This window comes from Pteronotus mesoamericanus, unplaced genomic scaffold (assembly GCF_021234165.1).
Source record: "Pteronotus mesoamericanus isolate MK-2021 breed Mesoamerican mustached bat unplaced genomic scaffold, CSHL_Meso_final contig_169, whole genome shotgun sequence".
Lineage (NCBI taxonomy): Eukaryota > Metazoa > Chordata > Mammalia > Chiroptera > Mormoopidae > Pteronotus > Pteronotus mesoamericanus.
Window position 1 is genome coordinate 19,874,520 of NW_026555068.1, and position 23,378 is coordinate 19,897,897.

Here is a 23,378-nt window from a genome sequence, read left to right on the forward strand (position 1 = left end):
AGGCAGATTGTGATCCAGAAATAAAGATTTTGTTTGCCATTGAGATTCATTGGTTTAGGACACAGCTTATCAAATCTTAAGCCACAAAAAAATGAAGTGAGAGTTGGTATTTCTACCCTAGTAGGATCTAGCCTCTTTGTGGCCCACCTGCTTGACAAGAGATCAGGAAACTACAGGATGCCATTGTCTCATCAGTTCTGAGGTGTGGAAAGTCTACGGATGTGGCCCAGTATTAAAAAAAAAAAAAAATACAGATACGCAAACTGCAGACTTAAGATGCTGTACCAACTTTAAAATCGTACCTCAAAACCCACTCTTAAATTATGTAAATTCTTTCCCTGGGCAATTTCTGGGCTTCCTCATTCTGGATGCCTGTCTCCTTTGATCAAATGATCTTAGGAATTTACTGCATTTTGTAGGGAAATTTCACTGGAGAATGTGGCTTCTCCTCTCCGTTTATCCATCAGCTGCTCGTGTTTACATATGCATGGAGGAGCCGGCAGACCATTTGCCAAGACCCAAGCTGTGTCGTGCCCTCCTGAGTCATGGCTCCTGACCACTGTGTACTGAATGGAACGCCATGTCCAGCTCCCCCGGGCAGGCTCTGCCTAGAGCCCAGCCAGACCCACAGATTGTTGACTGCCTTCCCCTGGACCCTTTCCAGAGGCTGTGAGTGAGATTTTCATCAAGCTCCAGGACCTGTGTCTGACCTGATCCACATGCCTTCTGTAAGGGTGACTGCTCAGAATTATGGGACTGGGGAGTCCAGAAGCAACTGCCTCGTGCGAAATGCCTAAGAGACACAGAGTGTAAGGATTTTATCAAGGGAGAAGAGAGCTAAGTTCAGAATAGGCTCCACCACTGCATTAGTTTCCTGGTGCTGCTGCATGTAGCGAAGTGCCACAAACTTAACAGCTTCAAATGGTATAGATTTATTCTCTGACAGCTCTGGATGTCAGCAGACCAAAATCAGTGTCACTGAACTGAAGGCAACGAGTCAGCGAGGATGGTTCCTTCTGGAGGCTCGTCCCTGTGCGGTGAGTCTACTTCCTTGCTGTTCCCACCTGTAGAGGCACAGGCCTTCCTGGCAGGTGGCCCCGCCCTCGCCTTCCGAGCCCGCGGCACAGCTTCTTGCTTCTGTGACGGCAGCGCCTCCTTCTGGAATCAAAGCTCCCTATCCCCCTCTCTTATAAGGACCTTGTGATTGATTACACATAAAGCCCACCATGATAATCCCGGATAATCTCTCCAGATGGAGCGTCTTCACTTGATCATATCAGCAAAGTCCTTTTTGCCAAATAAGGTCATGCACAGGTTTCTGGCATTAAAATGGGGATGTTTTTTGGAGGGCTCACTACTCAGTCCAGCACATCCACCGAGGAAGGACGTTTGTGGTTGTCTTAGACAGGGTTTCCTAAGAAACAGAACTGATAGAAACATACTGTTTTAATAAAATACACTATATTAAACACCTTAATACCTTATGTTAAATCTCCACATACATACAGAGTAGAGCAAATATAGGTTCATGGTTGTGAGTACGCAAAACACAGTTTATTCTTGTATTATTATTATTTATTAATATATTTCTTTCCATACAAATATATATATAAACACACACGCACACACTTGCATACGGTATTGGCTCATGCAATTATGGAGGCTGAGAAATCCCCTGATCTGCCATCCACAAGGCCCAGGAAAGCCCGGGGTGTAGTTTGATGGCCTGAAACCTGGAGAACTGACTCTCCAGATGCCAGCCTGAGTCTGAAGGCCTGAGAGCCGGGAGCGCTGAGAGCAGCAGCAGATTGACGTCGGGGCTCACACTACCAGGCAGAGAGCGAGCCCCGCCTTCTTCCACCATTTCGTTCTATGCCGGCCCTCAGTGCAGCGGGTGATACTCACGCGCACAGGGCCGGGCACCCTGCTTCCTTCAGTCCACCAACGGAAATGCTAATCTTTCCTAGAAACAGCCCCACAGGTATAATAATGAAACAATGTTTAACCAGTTCCCTGGACTTCCCTTGGCTCAGTCAAGGCAACACATGAAATGAATGACCGCAATGGTATGAGATGTTCTACAGCCCGATAGGCATTTTATATGCTATAAATATACAGCATATGATCTTTGGATTGCAAAAGTCTATATTTTACTACTAATGGAAATAAGATAAGCAAAACCTTGCCACTTTTACCTGCTTTTTTCCCCTTAGAAATACAATATTTATGTTGATTAATAGAATTGATAGACTCTAGTTACAACCTTTACTTAAAATATTCCTGAGTAAACCTAATCAATCGTGTTTGTCTACCTTGTTCTTCTTTTGCCACAGAAGGTGGATTTGTCCTGCTCTAGTTGTAGCAGATTAGCCTTGAATTATTCAAGTTCCAATGGACATGTGGCCACTGACTTCTATTATGCAAAAAAACCCATAATTCATGAGGCATCTGCTTCTGTAGGTGGGAGGGCGGTGGCAGTTGTTGGATACATAGCACAAAACCCAATGGGCTATCGAATCCATAGAGGAATTTGTACCACATTACACAGCTCTGGTTTGTTGACGAAAATAGGATGTAAAGTAAGAGAATCAGAAGGTGTTACTACATTTTTGCTGATGGAAACGGTGATTCATTATTACAGAACCTAACGAATCAACATTCACATAACTCAGAGTTTCTGTTATATTCAAAAAGGCAAAGGCCTTAGTCTATTAACAACTGGAAAAAGCCTTTAAAACACTTTCTTTGAAAACTAAACAAGCTATAGTTGTTATTTGTAATCAATGCTAAAAACTTCAAACAAATCAAACTCAGAAGGTAGTGGAATGTAGTAAAAAGGACACTAGATGTACAGAAAAAAAAAGAAAACAACTTAAGCTCTAATTATGCTGCTAAAAAGCTGTGTATGTTAAGGCAAATAGTTTGATTTCTCTGAGCCTCCATTTCTTTATAAAATATGAGTTATGCTACCTCTGAAAGATTATTGCAGTAAGTAAAGGACATCCTGTACACTAAATGCTTTGTGAATTGCTACACAAGAAGATGTTATTATGAAGACCCACCATGACCCATAACTTACCTGCAAATACACACTTTGAATTATAAATATATTTCAGTAGTTTAAAATATTGTTGGTGCTCTTAAAGCGAAAAGTTAGAAAAAACTCTTTTGTAGCCCCAAAGGACATCTCTAAACTTACCATGCTGGTAAAGTCACTATTGGTGCTTTAACATCTGAAGAAATACCAACTTCGAGACATGAAAGCAGCTCCAGAAGAAAGAATGCGATTATAGTGTCAAAGTGGCTGAAGTGAATGACATCAAAGTTGACCATTTTATTTGGTGTAAAAGTGGTCTGAAGAGTAGTTACAGAGATTAGTTACTTGACTGGAAGTTGGAGTGCGGAGAAATCTGAGGAGAAAACAGCAATTTAAACCAATTAAACAAACCTACAAATGTGCCTATTTAATACACATGCAGTGTTTTTAATTGCACAGTCCTCCTTTCCTTTTATCCAAGTGTCTGTTTCCAGGAAGTTGACACAAGCAATCATATTCTGATGTGCTTAAATTTTATATAATTAAAAAGGGACTAATAAGATTTTTAAGTACACAATTGTTCATCAAAGAATTACTCATCATAGCAAAAAAAAAGAAACTACATAAATGCTCAGTTAGTGTTAGAGAAATATTATCTTTCTTATATATAATTAAAACTCTGCACCTAATGCTTCCATTAAATACATTGCATAAAAATGCTAAACTATACAATATAGGTCTTGTTTAAATTTAATTTTATAGTAATAAATGTAAATTTTAAAAATAAAATTGAATAAATAAATATAAAAATAGATATCCACATACTTTATCTAAGAGGATTTAGACCAAAATAGAATTAGTGAATTACTTTTCAGAGCCAAGTCATTTTTTTATTATTTTCCCATTTTCTTTTGCATTTTTCCTAATTCTCTGCAATAAACATGTACTAATTTCTTAATTAGTAAAAACTCACTAAAAGAGAAATAATGCACTGAGGCAAATAAATAAGTGTCTGATGCACCAAAAATGAATTCCATCTTACAATAATAAATTTTCTCTTAGTCAATGTTTTTATTGTGCACTAGGCTCTGTGGATTGAACAAGGTCATTGCCTACATGCCATTCATCAAAATGAATTTTTAAAATATCTTTCTATTTAATACCGTTTCAAAGGGATTTGGCAAAATGCCTGCTTGAATGCATTATTAAATATATCCAGGAGGATACTGGTTTGCTTTTATAAGGCCACTTCAGAAGACAATGAACACAGGCACCACAACATTCTCAGTGAATTATAACCAAGTTGCTTCTAGTCAACGGTACCTTGATAGCCCTTCCATAAGCTATGTCAACACAATCACTCCAGCGCAGTGATTTTCAAACTTTTTCATCTCATGGCACATATAAACCAATTACTAAAATTCTGCAGCACACCAAAAATATATATTATATTTTGATGATAGGCCAAAAATAGGCGTAATTTTGATTCATTCACACTGGATGACAATTTTTGTGTTGGCTGTTGTGGTTTTTGTATTTGACAATCTAAGGGAAAAGCGGTCAGCACTCCTGACTTAACAGTCAGGTGTTGCATGTTTTAGAAACTCTTGTGGCTCACTGGTCAACAACTGCTAGTTTAGTGTCTCTCCACCATCTCAGTATGACTAATGAGAAGAACTTGTATAACTTTTTTCAAGTCATATGACCATTTTAATTTGTTTATATAGAGATTTTTCAATCCCTGAGAAAAAGGCTCTTACCATCATTAGCGCTCAAATGACCACTAATGCTTTTAAAAGTTTTAATTAATTTTAAAAACTAGTGTGCTAGTTTCAGCTTTGTCAGAGAAAATACCTTAAGAAAAAAATAAACTTAATAAGTATGAGCTGGGCGGTAGAGAGTTTCAGGGATTTATTAGGCACAGTCCTTCCTCAAGATGAACTCCCACCTACATGTTTATGTCAGATTCAGTGGAAACTTAAATACAACAGATGGTTCTTAAGAAGGGCAAGGAATTGGGAATTCATTGGGGAGCCATGAAAATCCAAGGCTGCTTTAACATGATACAAGGGAAACAAGGCAATCAGTTGAGTTCAAAATGGATCTGAACATCTTGATAGAATTTTCAGAAACTTAAATGCTATTGTATTTATCCATAAAGACATAAAGTAAATAACGTAATTTTTGATACCCTCCTCTTCACTCATTCAAGTTCTTCTTTCAGCCTTCAACTAAAGTTATCAGTGCTCTAAGAACACCACTATTTTAGGGGTAGTATTATTGACCCAAGCTTATTTATTACAATATATTCCCTTACTGTGAAAATATTTTGTGGAATTCTTTACTGCAATGTGAATTCTTTCTGAGATGTTTTAATAATTTTATGATGGAGTCTAATTTGTAACCTGGGACCGTTACAAATGCTGGATGTAAATTAACCCTGCATATACCAGAATAGAAAGGAATAGAATTGTGAGGCTCTCCCAAAGTGTCTCTGCAAAGAATAGCACCGTATTTGAGTGCATGTTTTCATTTTACAGAAGAATATTGCAGGCTTCTAAATTGGGTATAAAATGACAAATTGTTACACGACTGCTTTTATCTATAAGACAAGGGAGTTGAACAAAATTATTTCTAAGTTCCCTTCCATTTTTAAAACACTATGATTCTATCTTTTTCACTCACGACATGACAGTAATGGCTGCCCAATGCCACAGCACCATTCCAAGAATGTTTTTTAATGACCATCAACTGCCAACTATCATTTTCCATGTCAATGGCTCAGAAGAAGGCTTGAGGCCCATCTGGGATTTATAGAAAGCAAGTCACCAGAAGACCAGACTAAAGTAAAGATATCCTTTCGAGGTTGCTTCAGAAATGGGTTTTTATTTGAATAACTAGAGAAAGGAATTCTTGCAGCATTTCTTAATTATTTATTATCAAGCCCAAGTGATTAGAGTAACGATGATCCATCTTTCATGCCAGTTGTTAGAAAGTACAATGCATCTCAAAATATTCCTGAGAAGCTATCACGGCACAGAGAGACTTGGATGCTTCTGTAAAGAGGGCAGGCAAACAACACTCTCCTCCCCTGCAAATAGCCATTTGCCTTATAATAGTGTCTGAAAAAAGGAAGGCTCTGGGGGCTAGGAGGAAGGAAAAGGAAGACAGAGAAAAATGGAAGGTGTTAGATGGCATCAAGTGCTGGGTCTCAAGGATTCAGTACAAGTGTGTGAAGACGTTATGAGGTTCTGAGCACAAGAAGTGCTGCCCCAGGGCCCAAGTGGCTGCGCAGGGGGGAGCCACAGAGTGGCCCTACTTCTGCCCACAACGCAGAATCAACGGCACCATCGTAAAAGCAGCAGCTCCTTTGAACTTTCCAACAGCAGACCTCCAAGAAGCATCTGGAAGAAAAGTGCATTAAGAACTGTGTGCTGGGTGAGTCATTACCATTTTGGGGCTCCCTGAGGTAGCCTGGGAACGGCCCTGAGGTTCTACCCCAGCAGGTGGGCGTTCAGAGCTAACTAAATTTGTGTGTGAATGTTAATAGGATCCCATTTTTACTTGCAAGATTAGGAAGGTCGAATATACGTATACAAACCAGTAAATGAACTTCAAAAGTAATTTCTATTAACATTTTACTCTGCATAACGATGCAGAGGTCTTCTATGTTGGTAATAAGGAGGTTGTATCTGAGGCCAAACTAAAGTTTGTTTTTCAGAGTGACTTAAGTGGACGTTTTAAAGTAAAGGCATAGAAAAATTATCATTGATAAGCAAACATCGTAATTGTACTTTAGAGAAGCATTATCTCTGACCCTGAACTATGGAAACTAAATAACTCAACTCCATTCTCCGGCCTCAGTTTTTCTGTTACAAAATAAAAAATAAATAATGTGATAATGTGATCCTTAAAACCTCCTATAATTATAATATTTCATATATTCTATGATTCTGTCAATTGCATCTAAGAATATATATTAAAGATATATAGTCAAATATATAATCGTATATAAAATGTGATTTTTATATATTCAGTATATATGGTTATATATTTAAATATAATTATACATATGTTTAATCAAAGAGAGTTAGTAATTTGGGAGTTCTGTCCTCTGATTGCTTGGTTACCTTTACCTTTGATATTTTACATCAACAATTATATTCAACACCATCCCTAGAGAGTTACTAAATTCCTATTACAGTTAGTCTGACTTCCCGGTTTTCCGGAAAGGATATGAGTCAACATTCCTAGCTACAGGCATTGTAAAAATCAATACCTTCACATTCTGATTTTAGTCTTTAATTTTAAATATTACTTCCATATAGACCCATAGAAATATGAGAAATTTTCCATTTAACCTATTTAATTTCTCAGTCATGTCCTCTGCAGCACAGTCACAAATTAAGACGAAATAAAGCCGTCACCTTCTCTATGTGTGTGCCAGCCAGTAATAGAGAAAAGGCACCCAAACACTGGGCTTTTTTGGGAGGAAGATGCCCCTGAGTGGACTCCAATGTTCTTTTTTGGTTTAGCCAGTCATTCAACACAAGTCACGTCAACAGGGTTGTTTCTAGCCTATACTAGTTCATTCACATAGTACGCGAGCAGATCAAATCTCACTGAAATTTTAATTTGCTTCACTAATGGAACTCATTTTGTTTCTTTTAAGCTCTGCCTTTGATTATTACAGAGTGACACAGGAAAAGCAGCAATAAAGCACTTTAATTGATGCTGTCCCCCAGATATTTGTTACACCTGCTATAAAGTAATTATTCATTCAACTATAATAACTGCTTATTAAAATGAATGCAATACATATTAAAAAGTCTGTAAGTCAATTTAGCGCTTTGAAAAGCTACGGTCTGCTAAGGTACCAAGAGCAGCAACCTCTCTGGGTAGATGCGTGATCTGTCCTGTTTATCATGTTATCTCCATGTTACTATACCCTGTGTTGTGATCCCCTCTGTTCAGTTATTTCAAACAGGTGTCCTCATTATACAAAAAGTGTGAATGCCATAAACAGCTCCTCCAGGGATGACTTCATGGTGGAGGTGACCGTTCAGCTCCAGCCCGAGTGGAAAGATCTGTTCTGCTGGACGGGCTGCCAGCCTGGGGAGCAGACTCGACTTTGGAGACAATATTAGCAATAAAGATAAATTCGGCCCAGAAGGACTAATTCTAAGACTCACTGCAAAAGCATCCTCTGACTGTCTCTGCCGATCTACCTCGCTGGCTGCAGGCAAGGAGTACAGTAAACACAGAAGATAATGCTGTGATACAAGAGGAGAGAAAACAGTGGATTTTAATAAGCAAACAATGCAGCAGACATTTTGTCTCAGTGTTTCAAAGGAAATTGGCCTCTAACAGGGGAAAGGAAAGTCTACTTTTGAACTTTTTTTTTTGGACTGTCTAAAAAGAGATTACATAATCAAAACAAGAGAAAACACATATGGGGTTCAAGAAAACTGAGAGTTGATTTTCCTTGGTCTCCATTTCCTGAAGTCATATCGCCTGTCGAGCTCACTTAGTCCCTGGATCCCATACTTCCTACTTTCTTTATTATTCTGGAATAATTGTTTTGGAATAATATTAGAAATAATGATTGCTTCACAAGTGATGTTTAAATTCTGTTAGGAAAGCTTGATGGCTTTGAAGAAAAGAAGTTTTCACCCACACAAACACACACTTCACTGTCTATTCATCTCCTTAGCTGAAGTATCAGTCATTTATATTTTAGCAAAATCCATACAACGTCTGTGCATAGCTGCCCACTCATACATAGTAGGCTCATTATATATTGTCGCACTTTCACCTGCAAGCCATCTGGTGCCCTGTACACATTCTGAGGCAGACTCTCATAACTTGTCTTTGGGGCATACACTGGGTTACCCCTAACTTACAGAGTAGAGCCTCCTGGGCATCTGCGTGAAAGACTCCGTGTGGGAGCCTTGCTGAGTCAGATGAATGTAAGCCCACTGATAACCTCCACACCAGGCCTTTTGTTTCATTTCCTTCACTAATGAACTCTCTGCAGCACATACTACAAAAGATGAATTTATGAGGGCCCTCGTTTGATTTAACTTATTCAGTGAATAGAGAGAGTTGTCCTGCTCCTCAGCTCAAAAATAAGAAGAATCATGGTATAAAGTAAATAACTGGGATTAAAAGTGTATTCTTTTTAAATAAACTTGACTTTCTAGAATTGATAGGCCTAAGTTCATGGCTTTTCCCCTTATTTTAATACAGGAAGAAAATTGAGGCTTTCCAACTCCTAGTTTTTTAACAAGTAACTTGACATCTTTTAAAGGGACATCTTTAACCAGCCCTCCCTGCCACTTCCCTACCCTAATAGCCCGCAAAGCTAGGCTGAATGAGAAAGGCGGAACTCATAGGTGGATTTAAGGGGGTTCATTAAAACAACTGAAATTATAGGCTAATTTTTTTTCTTACCTTTATGTGTATTAGGGCTCTTGTTTGCGAACAACAGAAACCAATTCTGGTGAACTTAAGTAGGAGAGAAATTTATTGGACGGAAATGGGATAGGTTGCTGAATTTAATGGAAAAATACTGTAGAGCCTAGAATCAATTATACTGAATAAAACCAAGAGAAACTAGGCATCCAAATTAATGGTAAAAACCGGACCACAGAAAGAGACTGGTTAGGACCCCACTGCGGACAGATATTATTTCACCACTGAAAATGCAGCTTCTGCCCGTCTGGGACATTGAATGCTGCTGCCACTTGTGCCTCCAGAATAAATGCAAAGTGACCCATGTTTCTTCATAACACTAGCTCTCGACTGAAAGCCCCAGGGCTCGGCAGGATGATTCAGGTGGGGAGCTTCGGGCGCGCGCCAGCCTCCTGTCCGTGCAGCACAGAGAGCGTGACGCGCCTTCGCGGACTCGGGGTTCCACACGGGAAGGGGGCTCGATTGCCTTGAAAACGTGCACAATGGCAGCCTCTCAACGGAAGTCATTGGGCAGCTTTAAAGAAAACAAAAATATGTATCATTAACATAATGAAATCATTACATACATATGCATGTCATTTAGAAACAGTACACTTTACTGGGAAAGCAGTTCATAACTTTTACCAGATTCTTATAAATACTGATTTCCCAACCAGGCTAAGAATCACTATTGTATAGAATCACAGAATGTTCCTTATTTTATGTATCAGAAAACCAAGACAAAGAAAATGAAGGATTCCTTAAGCATAAATTGTGAAGCAGTAACCAGTGGGCTACAGGATAATTAATATAATGATAACATAATTCAGGCCCCTAGACCACTAACAAGGCAAAATGCTAGGTAGTGTGATTGCTTCAATTCAGTATTAAATAAAACCAATATGTTAATATCTAGGATATCAAGGTAAGATGGGGCTTGAGCAGCAGATTAGATTAAGGCAGGCAAGGGTATGACAGGAGGTGTGACTAAAAAATTATTATAGTTCTTTACTCGGTTCAGAAATAACGTCTGGTGAAAGCAGAGAATTTAGAGTAAGTATAAGGTAGTTCTTAAGCATTACTCCAAGGAGTTTGACTTTGGGCATGTACTTTATCAAAGCAGTATTTTACAAAGACATGTCTGGTATTTCCATGAAGAGATGACCTAGAGCACTGATAAGGAGAATAAAAGGGAAAAGAAAAAGTATTACAAAAATACTGTAATAACACATGTCGTACTGGTAATAATATTCACATTTCCACAACTTGTATCACAGCATTTGCAAGAAGTTAAACCAGGCCCTAAATTCAACAGTTCTGCCTTCAAATACTGGGCTCCTTCTACCTATATATCATGTTATATACATTGTGTTAAAAGGGGAGATGAACTTGAATTCACACATGAGTTTCACTTGGAAGTGATAACAGAGTATCAACACAGCACCATTCATTCAGTAGCAGGAATAGAACTCAGAATAAATCTAAGACCTAGAGATATAGATTACAGGGCAAGTTAAGAAAACAGAGTTCCTGGAGAAGACATCAGTCTTTGCATTGAAGTAGGGTTACAAATTATCTATTGACAGAGAGAGACAGAGCGACTGGGTCCAATCAATCCACAGAGGTCTGGAACTTTCTTGAGACTTTTAAGCTTCGTGCAGTAGCAGAGAGGATTGATGGGGAGGTAAAGGGGGGTATTCTTCAGAAATGGCTCAATGATCACAATTGATGGTTAAGGGGAAAAGAAGTCTAAGCTGTGGGGGGAATTATATTGCCTGATTAAAGGGACAGAGCCTGGGAGGAAGCCCTAAGAGACCTCACCGGTTGAGGGAAATGGAAAGAAGCAAGCATCAAGAGGGTGAGGGTGTGAAGAGAGTTCAGAACGCACCTGCCCTAATACATTAACACCGCATCCTGCAGAGTGGGCGGAGACAGGATGGGTTAAATGTGAGGTCTTTGAGGAACGGCTTAGCCGAATGCCAGGGTAGAGAAGTAGGCTACATGCTATTGGAGGTGCACCCATAGTATCACTTGATCCTGGAAGAGGAATTGTCTGGCTCCATCATGGAGCTTCAGGGAACGTGCTCGAACTCCCAACTACTAAGTGCCACCTTCTTTACACCCTGTGGGGCCAGCAGCTGGTCGTTGGCATCAACTCTAAAAGGGGTACGTCCTCCTTGCGTTGCGTCGCCCAAAGACTTAGATGGATCTCTATGTGCTGCAGAATCCAGACACTCCTAAGTATGAAATAGTTTTAAATCAAAAGGTTAGCCCCAGGGGTATAAGGTTAACTGAAAGTCAGCTTTGTAGAGTCCATAAAATAGAAGGAATAAAATAAAATGAGAAGCATGAACATAGCAGTCACTGAGAAGGGAATTTATGCCTTTATTATACGTGATGCAGACACTTAGAAAGGAAAAGCAATGTAAGACTTGAAAAAATATATATATATTTTTAAGAAAGAGTCTTAAGACATTAAGTGCATAGTGCTCGTTATCTGTAAAAGGCATTATCAGATATGCCATGAAAATGGCTGTTAATTGGGTCAGGATTATCCTCTTCTGTTTTATTGGCAACTGATCTACTAGTAGAAGATACTAAGAAAATACAAGCCTGCTTTGAAGCGAGCACATAAAGGAAGTCTTGAAATGTAGTAGCCATAATCCTCAGTCTTGGTGCCAAGTGTTGCAATCTTATAAAAGAGCGAACATTTTTCAGTGAGGCCATAGGAAAAATGATAGGGAGGTTCAAAGCAGCACTTTTAATGTAATTGTTAAGGCCCAGTCGAAGTGGTGAGCTTTAAAAAAACAAGAAAGAAATCACATTTGCCAAGAATATATCTGGGAGTTCTCTCAGCAAGGGTAAGAGGAAGTTTAAGCATTACACTTGGTCACAGTCAGTTACTACTGAGACCTTGCATGGGTGTCTGTCCAATTAATGTAATATTTCCTTTAATTATGTCCGCACCATTAAAAGGCATTTGTTTTATGGGCTGTGGGACGATAGCAAGGATTAGTTTGCCCATATTGGTGATGTTGACTAAAGAACTGTTAGTTAGTATTAATAAACGAAGAGAGCAAATAGCATCAGACACTGAGCCTAATAAATGAGGGTCGTGAATTGGCCTGCGGCATTCACTGCTTCTCCAGAGGAGAGCCGCGTGGCTCCCCCAGAGACATTAACACCCTCCCCTCTCCCGTGCCAGTGGGCAGGAGGAATTGGCTTTCCAATCTAACCAGCAGACAACCGGCCCAGGAACTGCGATTATTGGGGGCCAGAATAAAACTGGGGAAATGCCTCGCTGGACACGCATGCAGTAGAAGCCAAGATGTTGCAGGGGGCAGTCCTTCTACTGCAGCACATGCGCAGTAGAAACCAGATGAGGTGGTATAATTTAGGCGCCTGTGCCGTAGGAGCCCAAACGCTGACATAAACGGGCACCATCTAGCCTAGGAAGGTCTAGGAAAAGAATAAGATTAGATAAACCCCAAAAGATCCAGGAAAGGGATTGGTTCGGGGGGAGAACCCAGCTCAAGCTTGCTTGTTCCCGAAACCCAAGAAAATATTGAGGATTATCAGGCCCTGGGAGCAGTTTACCAGAGCCTGCCTCGCCCTACATCCCGAGGGCATATTATCTTCCTCCACCCCAGTAAATCGTGCTACTGCGCTTCAGCTGCTCCCCTGCGTGTGCCCTTTGAAATTCTTTTTCTCGGGACCTGGAGAGAACCCATTTTCACCAGCAGGAGAACTGCAACGTGTGCGTCCCGCACGTGCGCCACTCATACACATCCTGGCACAAAGTGGCCGCTCCCGCCCAGGCCCTTCCGGCGCCCAGGCACCCGCCCAGGAGGCGCTGGGGCGCAGGGTGTAGACGCCCGCGCGCTGCGGGGGTGCTGGGGCCTCAAGGACACTCTGCGGCACAGAGCCGTCGTCATGGGGGACGGCCTGCAAGGACAGGCAGGGGCAAACGTGCTGGTCCTTTCGCGACCGTGAAAGAGAGGTTGATTGTCAGGATCTCCGCAGTGAACGCAATCTGAACAAGCCAAGAACTGCTTTTCCTTTCCCGCAGTGCATGTGCCCGCGACACACAGAACGAACACACACACACACACACACACACACACACACACACACACACACACAGAGCTTTCCCTTTTTTTAATATTAAAAATATAAATATATCGAAAGGAAAGTGAAACTGTCCTCAGAGAAATGTTCACAATCTGGAAAGAAAGAACAAGCCAGGAAATAACTAAACACTTTTTTTTTTTAAGTGGAAAATCTGATAGCTTTTACAGCACGAAGCAAGATGCAAGGTAAAGGTTTGGGAGCTTTTTTGGTTTGTTTTCTGTTTGGTTGACAAATATTTACTGATGCTCAGTGGACATAAAGTTGTCTGGGGATGCAACCACAAACAAGACCTAGTTTCTCTTTTTCATCTTACATTTTACAGAACTATACTCACGTCCAATTTCCGGTTCACACACACCCAGTAAAAGTCATTTTATTCTATTTCTTCTACAAATAAGTGAGAAGCATTTATAATGTTGAGCAGTTCAGCAGTGCTGCCTGCTGATGAGTTTGCTGATCGTCAAAGACAAGGCTTAGCCCCACAACCGAACTTAGAGCCTGGTGTGGAAATGGACCCATAAAAATGCTGTAGGGTAGATAATGCCATAGCAGGAATATTTGGCACACACGTTGGCAGAGCACCAAATGGCAACCCTCTCTGCAGGGACATCAGGTGAGGCCTGCCAGGCTGAGATGCTGGAGCCCACGGGGCCCAGAGAACAGGACGGGGAATTCCAGGCGAGGCAGGAACGTTGGCCCAGGGCGGGGCCGCGGCGGGGCCGGTGGCCTGATGCCCGGGACGGCTGACATGACAGCGGCGCTGGCCGGAGACACGTACCCTTGGCTTCCCTGCCGCAGAAGATGAAAACTTAACGTGGCAAGTCAGGGACACTAATGCAAATATTACTGCTTATTTGAGTTCTATAAAATATCAGCCCTTATCCTCATGAGTGGGAGAAGAAAAAGGCTTCATTTCTATCACAGTCCCATTTTCAAAAGAAAACGCAGCTGAATTTCTTGTAAAAAGGAGGATATGAGAAGTTCGATTTTCATTTGCTGACTGAGATACAACAGTGCTATAAATACACAGAGAGAGCTATGTGATTTTTTTTTTTTTTTTTACTTTTTACAACAAAGGTGTATTGCGAACTAGACTAAAACCATGTTCCCAATCATTAGGTTAAAAAAAGAATACACTAGATATGTGATATGCAGTTTTAAATCCTTATTTCAGTGTTATACAACCTTAATGGGAACTCAGCAAAAAATTCAAGATTTTCAGTTAAGCAGTATCAGAAAATCTTCCTTGGGTCAAACATAACAAATCTAATTACCTCATATGTAGTATCAGTTCAAATCACCTCAGTGTATAATATTTTCTAGGTTTTTAGGAAACTCTAAAATTCTAGAACTGTGTCTGGGATCCTCCAAATCTTTTCCAGACAAATGGGTAAATGAAGAATGGTTCCATAATCACTTTGTGTAGAATTGCTTCGACCATGCATTTTCCCATCTATATTTCAAGGGAGAAGGGGCTATTTGTAAGGTGAGGGCAAGATCACAGGAAATCCTGAGTCAGAGCAGCGTTCTAGAGGTGGGAGTGGTGGAGTTCAGTTGCCACGCCTAGGCTTGCAGAGATGCTGGGAAGGAGCAGAACTCTGAGTTGGGGGCGGGGGGACGGGGGGGGGGGGGTTGGCGAGGACATGGAGGCAGGAGAGAGAAACTTAGAGAGAGATGCGGCCAGCTTACTGCCTTTCTTCCACTTCCTTTATAGGTTGGGCCCAACTCAAAGCCTGAAGTAAAGAGAGACCCAGGGATGTGAAACCCATAGGTCAGCCTCCAGAGCTGGGCGGAGGGTGTGTCTGGAGGAGGCAAAACGAAGATGTCTTACACAACAATAGAAATTTAGGACCTGAAGTTTTACCTCCTATCCCTACATATACCAAAAATGGCTTTTGAACTCAAACTTTCTTTTTAGTGATTGGAATCATTAAGTTCTAATCTCGTAGCAACTTTGATGACTGCAATACAACATTGTTGTCTATATCCACTACACTGTGCATTAGATCTCTAGGGCTTATTTCCTGCTCTTTGCAAGTTTATGTTCTTAAACGCCTGTCCTTTCTCCCCATCCCCATCCTCTGGTGACCACCATTTTATCTTCTGTTTTTATAAGTTTGGCATTTTTAGGTTCTACATACAATTAACATTGCACAATACCTATCTTTATCTGGCTTACCTAACTTAGCGTAATATGCTCAAGATTCATTGACTGGGTCAAAGTAACTATTTAACATATCTTTAAAAGATAAGAAAAAGAAAGTTTTCTCAACTCCCTAGGTTAAAAAGCTTTAATAGATAAGATGTACATAATTTTCTAAAACTGCCTTTTGGTTCTGAGTGAGGTTTTTTTTTTTTTTCCCCTCTCTTTACTGTCCTGAGCTGGATGCATAGAGAAACCTTGAAGTGGTTAGAGAAACAATAAAACGGAAAAAATCCATACTATTGAAATACTCAGTTCAGAATTATGAAAAGTTCAATATTCTGGAACATTTCAGCTCAGGTTCAGTTAGGTCAATGACCAAGAAGTTATTTGTTGAACCATGGAGTAAACAGCAAAATTAGATATTTACTTTACCTCCATTCATTTTTAATGAACAGTTTTCCAGTCTCTCCTCATCTCAAATTTAAAATAATTTCTGAGTCCAGATCAAGCCAAGGTCACCTTGTTACATTACCATAGACAGCAATGTTAACTAAACTGGAACGTTCCAATAAGCGTTCATGTTTCTGAGGTCACAGACAGCGAGGAAACAGGGTATGAAGGGGTCTGATGATAAGAAAGGAGGATGAGGGAAGAAAAGCAACCAGAGGGATTTTTTAAATGCTTTTAAGTCACCCACTTCAAACAAGGCAGGGAGATTAGTTGCCTTCTCTAGAGAGCAGACTGTCATATTGATCATGTAACAAAAATACGATGTACTAAGGGAAGTCATGCCAAACAACTGATATTATGGAACCTAGCTGATAAATGCTTGTCTCTTAGAAACTTCCCATTGTGAAATGAGATTGAAATCCGCAAGAAATGGGATTATTAATAACTCCACTTGAAATGTGGCATCTTGAAAAATGGCTGATGACCCTCTCAAGTGTGACTTCAATTCTTAATAAGCTGCTTCCAATAGAAAAACATTTGTAATTTGTTTTTAACAATGGTTATTAAATGGCCCTGAGCCCTTTTATTGCTGTCATTGCTTTTGTCATTTGCGTTTTATTACCAAACATTACGGATTGGAAGAACTGCTTAGGAATCTCCTATGGGAGATGTTCTATGGCTTCACATGTAGCTGCATAACATTAATGAGCCTACTCTTTCTCGAAGATACTTGAGTAATAAACTAAAATGAGGGTCTTGTGAGACTGATATAAATGGCCTCTTCTTAACTTCAAGCTCCTTAAGAGGCTCTATTTTCTCATCTGTGGAAAATAAAGATAATATCTATGTCACAGAGTTTAAGTAAAAATTAAACATATAACAAATGAGAGGCACCTAGTTGAACTAAAAGGCAAACTGCATAAATAATATTTTAATATATTCTGTAACAATGATGATATTCATTATAATTGGACTTGAATTCAAGTGCACAGTTGGTGATTATTAGTGTTAAATAAGGATAAAAACTATTTTTAAGCAGGTGGGTCTTCCTGTCAGGGGCCAGTAAGTGTACTTGGAATCTTTATTTATAAACTATTAATAGGTATATAGCTAGTCTTTAACAAAATTAAGAATTTTTCTTAAAATCATTTTTGTTTAAATCCCCCCAAAAGAACGACTTTAAGAAAATCATTATTATCACTGCTATGTGTGAACTCCATGTATTATAAATCACATTCGGTTCCTGGTTTTCCTATGTTTATCACCTAACCTCTTTAACTGTCATAAAGTTAAAAAGTGAAATCAATTCATTTCATCATTGGAAAAACTCACCACAGATGACAAGAGAAAAAGAAAAAGAAACAGTACATTTTCCTACCTGGCTCAGCTTCAGGTAAAGGGTCCGCTGTAATCATATTAACTTGGAAGACCTGGCCGCCTCTAGTGCTAAGACTCACATTCAGCCCATGAGTCATAGAGCCCACAAGATGTCTCGGCAAGTTTAACATCTGGCAAAAGTCCAGGAAAGATTATTAACAATGCTTCCTCCTCCAGAGATAAGTAGTATCTTCCATTGAGAAGATACATGCATAAACAAAGCCACCAGCTTGTAAGATCTCGGTCAAAGTTGTTCCCTTTCTATTATTTTCCAACACTTCTTATTACTTCTGAATTCTTCCAGGAGGAGGTCTCCATTTGGGAACAGTACATTTTTAATAAACTCCCTAAGTTTGTGCTAAGTGTCCATTTTAAAAAGAGAGGAGCAGACCTCAGGGGCAGAAGCTTCAGGAAGATAAGAGGACACAGAAAGAAATTAAGGATATTGTTTTATTTTCTTGGACTTAGTTTCATAATAACCATCTATATAGAATGATTTGGGTTTCTATTCATACTGCTTCTGAAATACATTTGCTTAAGTAAAAATAGTAAATCAATTGAAGTAAAAACATTAGTATGTAAGAAAGTATATAAGAAAACATTACATAGGGAAAAAGCTATAACACAAAAAATCATGGCTATGATTCAGTGTGACCATAAATATCAAAATCTGAGACAGATTACCCTAGAGGCTGCCACGCATTTTATCTGGAGAAAGATTTGACGGGAAGAATAGAGGTTTAGAATGGATTCAGTGGGTATGTTCTTGAAAATACAAGGTTTCTTACTCCTTGTTACGTAGGGTTTTGTTTGGTTTGGTTTGGTTTGGTTTGGTTTGTCTGAAACTTCTGCTATTTCCTTCCTCATAGCTGCATACACTTATTTCAAATTTCAACTAACTCTAGATTCATAACAAAAAAAAATTGCAAAACACTGTCCATCTCTCCCTATTTCCTTGTGTTAATTGCATCATTTTGTATACGAGGAGGGGGTAAAAGTAGGTTTACAGTTGTGAGTATGCAAAACACAGCGTTTGCTCTTGCATTATTATTTATTAATTATTGCATTTTTTTCCAAACAACTGTAACCGTACTTTTGCCCCACTCTGTGTGCTTCCTTTTTCTACACCAGATAATAAGCTCCTTTGGAGTAGAGACCGTGTATCATATTTAGAAAATATCTGTATATAATATCTGCATTTCAGGTGATTATTTTAAACTACATTTATAGCAATTCAAGTAAAGAAAGTAAATGCGTAATAATAGGAACACTCAATGGCTTAATTCTTACAAGATTTGATGTGAGACATTGAGAATTGAGTTCATTTGAAAAGGTACTAACAAGTTTAGTGTTGAATTTATGTCAGAGCATTTACGAACTACAAGGGACTTAAGAAATATGCTAGCTAATCTGATTTCTTAATTCAAGAAAATTTAAATCTAGCCAAGGTAAGATTGAAGATCTAAATGGTCATAGTTGATAGCATGACCCTAAAATTTAAGAACTAGAAGACAAAATTCTTTCTAGTTCATGCTTCTTCATTATAAAATTACTCATTCAGTAAGTATTTACTGAACACTTGCTGTGTATATGGCAGACATTCAAACTAATATGTGAACTTAGCCTATAAGTAGCTTAAAGTCCAGGGGCTGGCATATGTTAGTATTAGGCAACACCCAGAAAAAAAATGCTCAAAAGATATTCACAGTTGTTTTAATAAAGGAAAACCATAAAAAATGTCATAGTCAAACTTTCAGATACAAATCCCTTATCTTGAGAAAAGCTGGTATAATTCATGCAGAAGCTATCTATAATTTTTTTCCTCTGAAAGGTCTGCCCATAACCCAAACATTACGCCAGTTCAGAATGTTTACGTTTCTGAAATTTCAAGCAGGCATGGAGGGGGTCCCAATAAAAACCAAAATCATCTTCTGGAGGGCAGGCCCCTTGCAGTACAGGCTTCCCCCACTAGGTGACTATTCTAGGAACCCACCTGTATCAGCACACCAGCAGGCATTGCTGTGAGAGGCTGTGTTCCGGCTTCAGTGATTTTTTTCTAAAGACTCTTTCAATGTATTTGCCATTTCATGATGGGTGATTTATGAGTGCCTCTGCCCACACCTCACTGAGTATTCATCGGTTTTTGACCAAAAACAGCATGACCCTCACGACCCACCCACCCTATTTATCCCATCTCACCTCAAGCTACTTTTTATTGTTTTCCCTTGATGAAAAAAAGTTCTCAAAGGGAAACATTTTGCAGATGTGGAAGAGGCGAAACAAAAAAAACAGCAGAAACACTAAAAGGCATCAAAATCGATGAGCTCAAAAATTGTTTTGAGCTGTGGAAAAAACATCTCGATAGGTGTATGGCATCAAATAGAGTGTACTTTGAAGGTGACTAAAGTTTAAACATGTAAGAATAAATTCACAAATTTTTTATTTAAAAATCCCAGGTTGTTTTGTTTTGTTCTGTTTTGTTTTTTGGTCTCCCCTCATAAAGTGCTTTTTGTATGGTATATTTATTTAGTTTAGGACGTGGCAAAATTACCAGCATCCTGCTTCTGAAGTTCTGTCTGTGTTTGGGTACCCCCTTAACGCTGACAGAAACATTAATATCATTTCCTCCCACTCAGAAACACACTGATATGCAATTGTGTTATTCTCATAGTTGTTCATCATCATCGCTCAAAACCTGAAAGGCTTTACTTCTCATGTGTCTTTTCAAATACGTTCTCTGATCTACACTTTCTGAAACTAATATTCATGATGATGATAATATCAATATCGATATCTAGGACATTTACAGGTGATGTATATGCCATGCCTTCCTATTTTCAAATCCAGTTAGTTGTTTATCTGAATGACCAACTATTCCACATATTACTATTCTGTACATGTATGTATGTATATGTTTTAGAAAGCTTTTTAAAAACATTAACTTGACATCTCAGAAAAATGAGTCTAAGTGAGAAGATAAAATTGTAAAACATTTTTCTCTTTCTAGTTTAAGTAAATTTTCAATTAAGAGTAACTCTGATTATTTGTGTATAGTTAAGATGAAATGGAAAATCAAGGTTGGAGTATGAATACATTGTAACACTTACTCATTTCTCAATTATGTTCCTGTTTGTTTGGATAATTGTTTCATATCTTCAATATATTTTATATGTGTAGAGTTTACCTAATAGAAGTTAAGTTTTGCCCATATCTTGCATATGGTATAAAATTATTTTTACTCCCTTCTCCTATGTTCCTAAATACAGGGTCTGGCAAAAGTAACACCTGCTTCAGTGTGGTTGGTAGGGCAATAATATGGGTGTAAAAATCTATAGTTTTAAATTGAACACTTCACCTAAAATGTCATATAGTGGGCTTGAGTGTGATATTGTTACATTACAGAATTACATGCTTAAGATTTTGTAATAAAAAAGGGGCATTATTTGTGCTGGACCCTGTATACCATTTTGAAAGTGGTACAAGCCATTGCTTTGGCAGAAATGTTTAGTGTGTATGAACTTTTTGTTATTGCCAAATGCAAAGCATTTCTGTTAAAATTTTGATACCTTCAATTTCATTGTCATTATTTCCCATTTACAAAAATAAGCTTCTAAAGGTGACTTCAGCGGTGAATGCTCCCAAGTATTTAAGGATTAACACCAATCCTTCTCAAATTCCTCAGAAACAGTAGTAGAGGAAGAAATACCTCTTAAATCAGTCTATTAGGTCAGAATTACTCTCATACCAAGCCAGACAAAGGCATTCCAAAGAAGGGAAACTATAAACGAATATGCTACTTGTATATAGATGCAAGTCCACAAGAAAATAGTAACAAACCAAATTTAGAAAAAAATTAAAAGAATTATATACAATGACAACGTGATATGTATCCTATAAATGTAGAGGTGGTTCGACATACAAAAAACAATCAACATAAGACACCATATTAATAGAATGGTGTGAGAATAACATGATCATATCACTAGATGAAAAACAGCATTTTAAAAAATCCAGCACCTTTTCATGATTAAAAAATTCAGCAAATTCAACAAACAGGGAAAAAAACTACTTCCTCAGTCTGATAAAGGGCATTGATTAAGAACTCACAGCTAACATCATATCATTAGTGAAAAACTGAAAATCTTGATCAATAATCAGACAGATGATGCTTTTACTAATTTTGTTCATCACTCTATTGAAAGTTCTAGCTAGGATAATTAGATAAGAAAAAGAAATAAAAGAGCATTCAAATTGGAAAGAAAGACGTGAAACTGGTATTTCTTTCTACAAATGACATGATGTTATATGTAGAAAATCCTAAAGAAGTCACAAAAAAAACTATTAGAGCTAATAAATTCAGCAGAGCTACAAGATCCACAGTCAAAACCCAGCTGTGTATTTATAGACTAAAAAAAATGAACAATTCAAAAATTGAAAACAGATACTGAGGACTTTGGATTTGGCATGGAGTCTTACAAATGACACCTAAAGCACAGTCAACTAAAGAAAATAGATAAACTGGACTTCATCAAAGTTAAAATGTTTGTGCATTAAAGAACACTATCAAGAAAATGAAAAACAATGTATAGAATAGAAGAGAATATTTGCAAATCCTCTGTCTGATAAAAAGTTATCCATAGAACGGAATATTATTCAACCATAAAAAAATGGAGTACAGATAAATGCCTTAACATGGATGAATCTTCAAAATATTATACTAAGTGAAAAGAGCCAGGCACAAAAGGTCATATGATATACGATTGCATTTCTATCAAATGTCTGGACTAGGTAAACCCAGAGAGCCATAAAACAGATTAGTTGTTGACAGGGCTGTAAAGAGAAAAGAACGGGAAGGGACCGATTCATGGGCCCAGGCTGTCTTCTGGAGCTGGCAAAAATGTTTCAGCACTAGATAGGCTTGATGGTTGCACAACGTTGGGCGTGTACTCAATGTCAATGAATTGTCCGCATTAAAATGGTTAATTTTATGTTAGTGCATTTAACCTCACCTAAAAACATCCTGCCCATTGAGGTTAGTTTGTCTATTTTTTAATGAAGTTAAATTTAATGACAAGCGATCAAGCTTTAAATTTTTAAAAATGTTCCAGTCATTTCTCTAAGCACTTTCCTTTTTGTTGTTATTTTTGTTCTTGTTGGGTTGTTTTTTTGTTTTGTTTTGTTTTGTTTTTCCGGCTAACAGGTGAGAGGACTTGTCATTGTTGATTGTTTTTTGTTTTTTGTTTAATTTTTAAGTCAAGCTCAAGATACAACAGGGTACTGAATGAACCAAACATAAAATGATCTTCTAAACTTCCTAGAGTATATACAACAAAACAGAATATCTAAGATATATTCTTCTAAACTTCACTATTTGACTATTTACTCATGTATTTCTCTGATGGCTTTGTACACTAACCTAATTTTACTGATTAAACTACAAGTTATGGGAGTGAAAAAAGCAATATTTTTTTACTTCTCTGCAATTCACTCATGTAATCCTGGAAATATAGTGGATATTTAAAAGTCATCTTTGATGATAATTTAATTTTCTTCTACTTTGAATATAAATAATCTGAAACTGGAATCTCATATCAATGGATAATATTTTGGAATATCCTTAAACTCTTATTTAGAAATTTAAAGAAGAAGGAATGATCTACATTACTCTGTCCTGAATTGAACAGAATTCTTACTTAAACAAAGGACATTTTTAAGGTCACTTCTTATATACGTTATTACTAAAGGAAAACTTTGACTTTGATATTTAACCTTTAAAACCATACC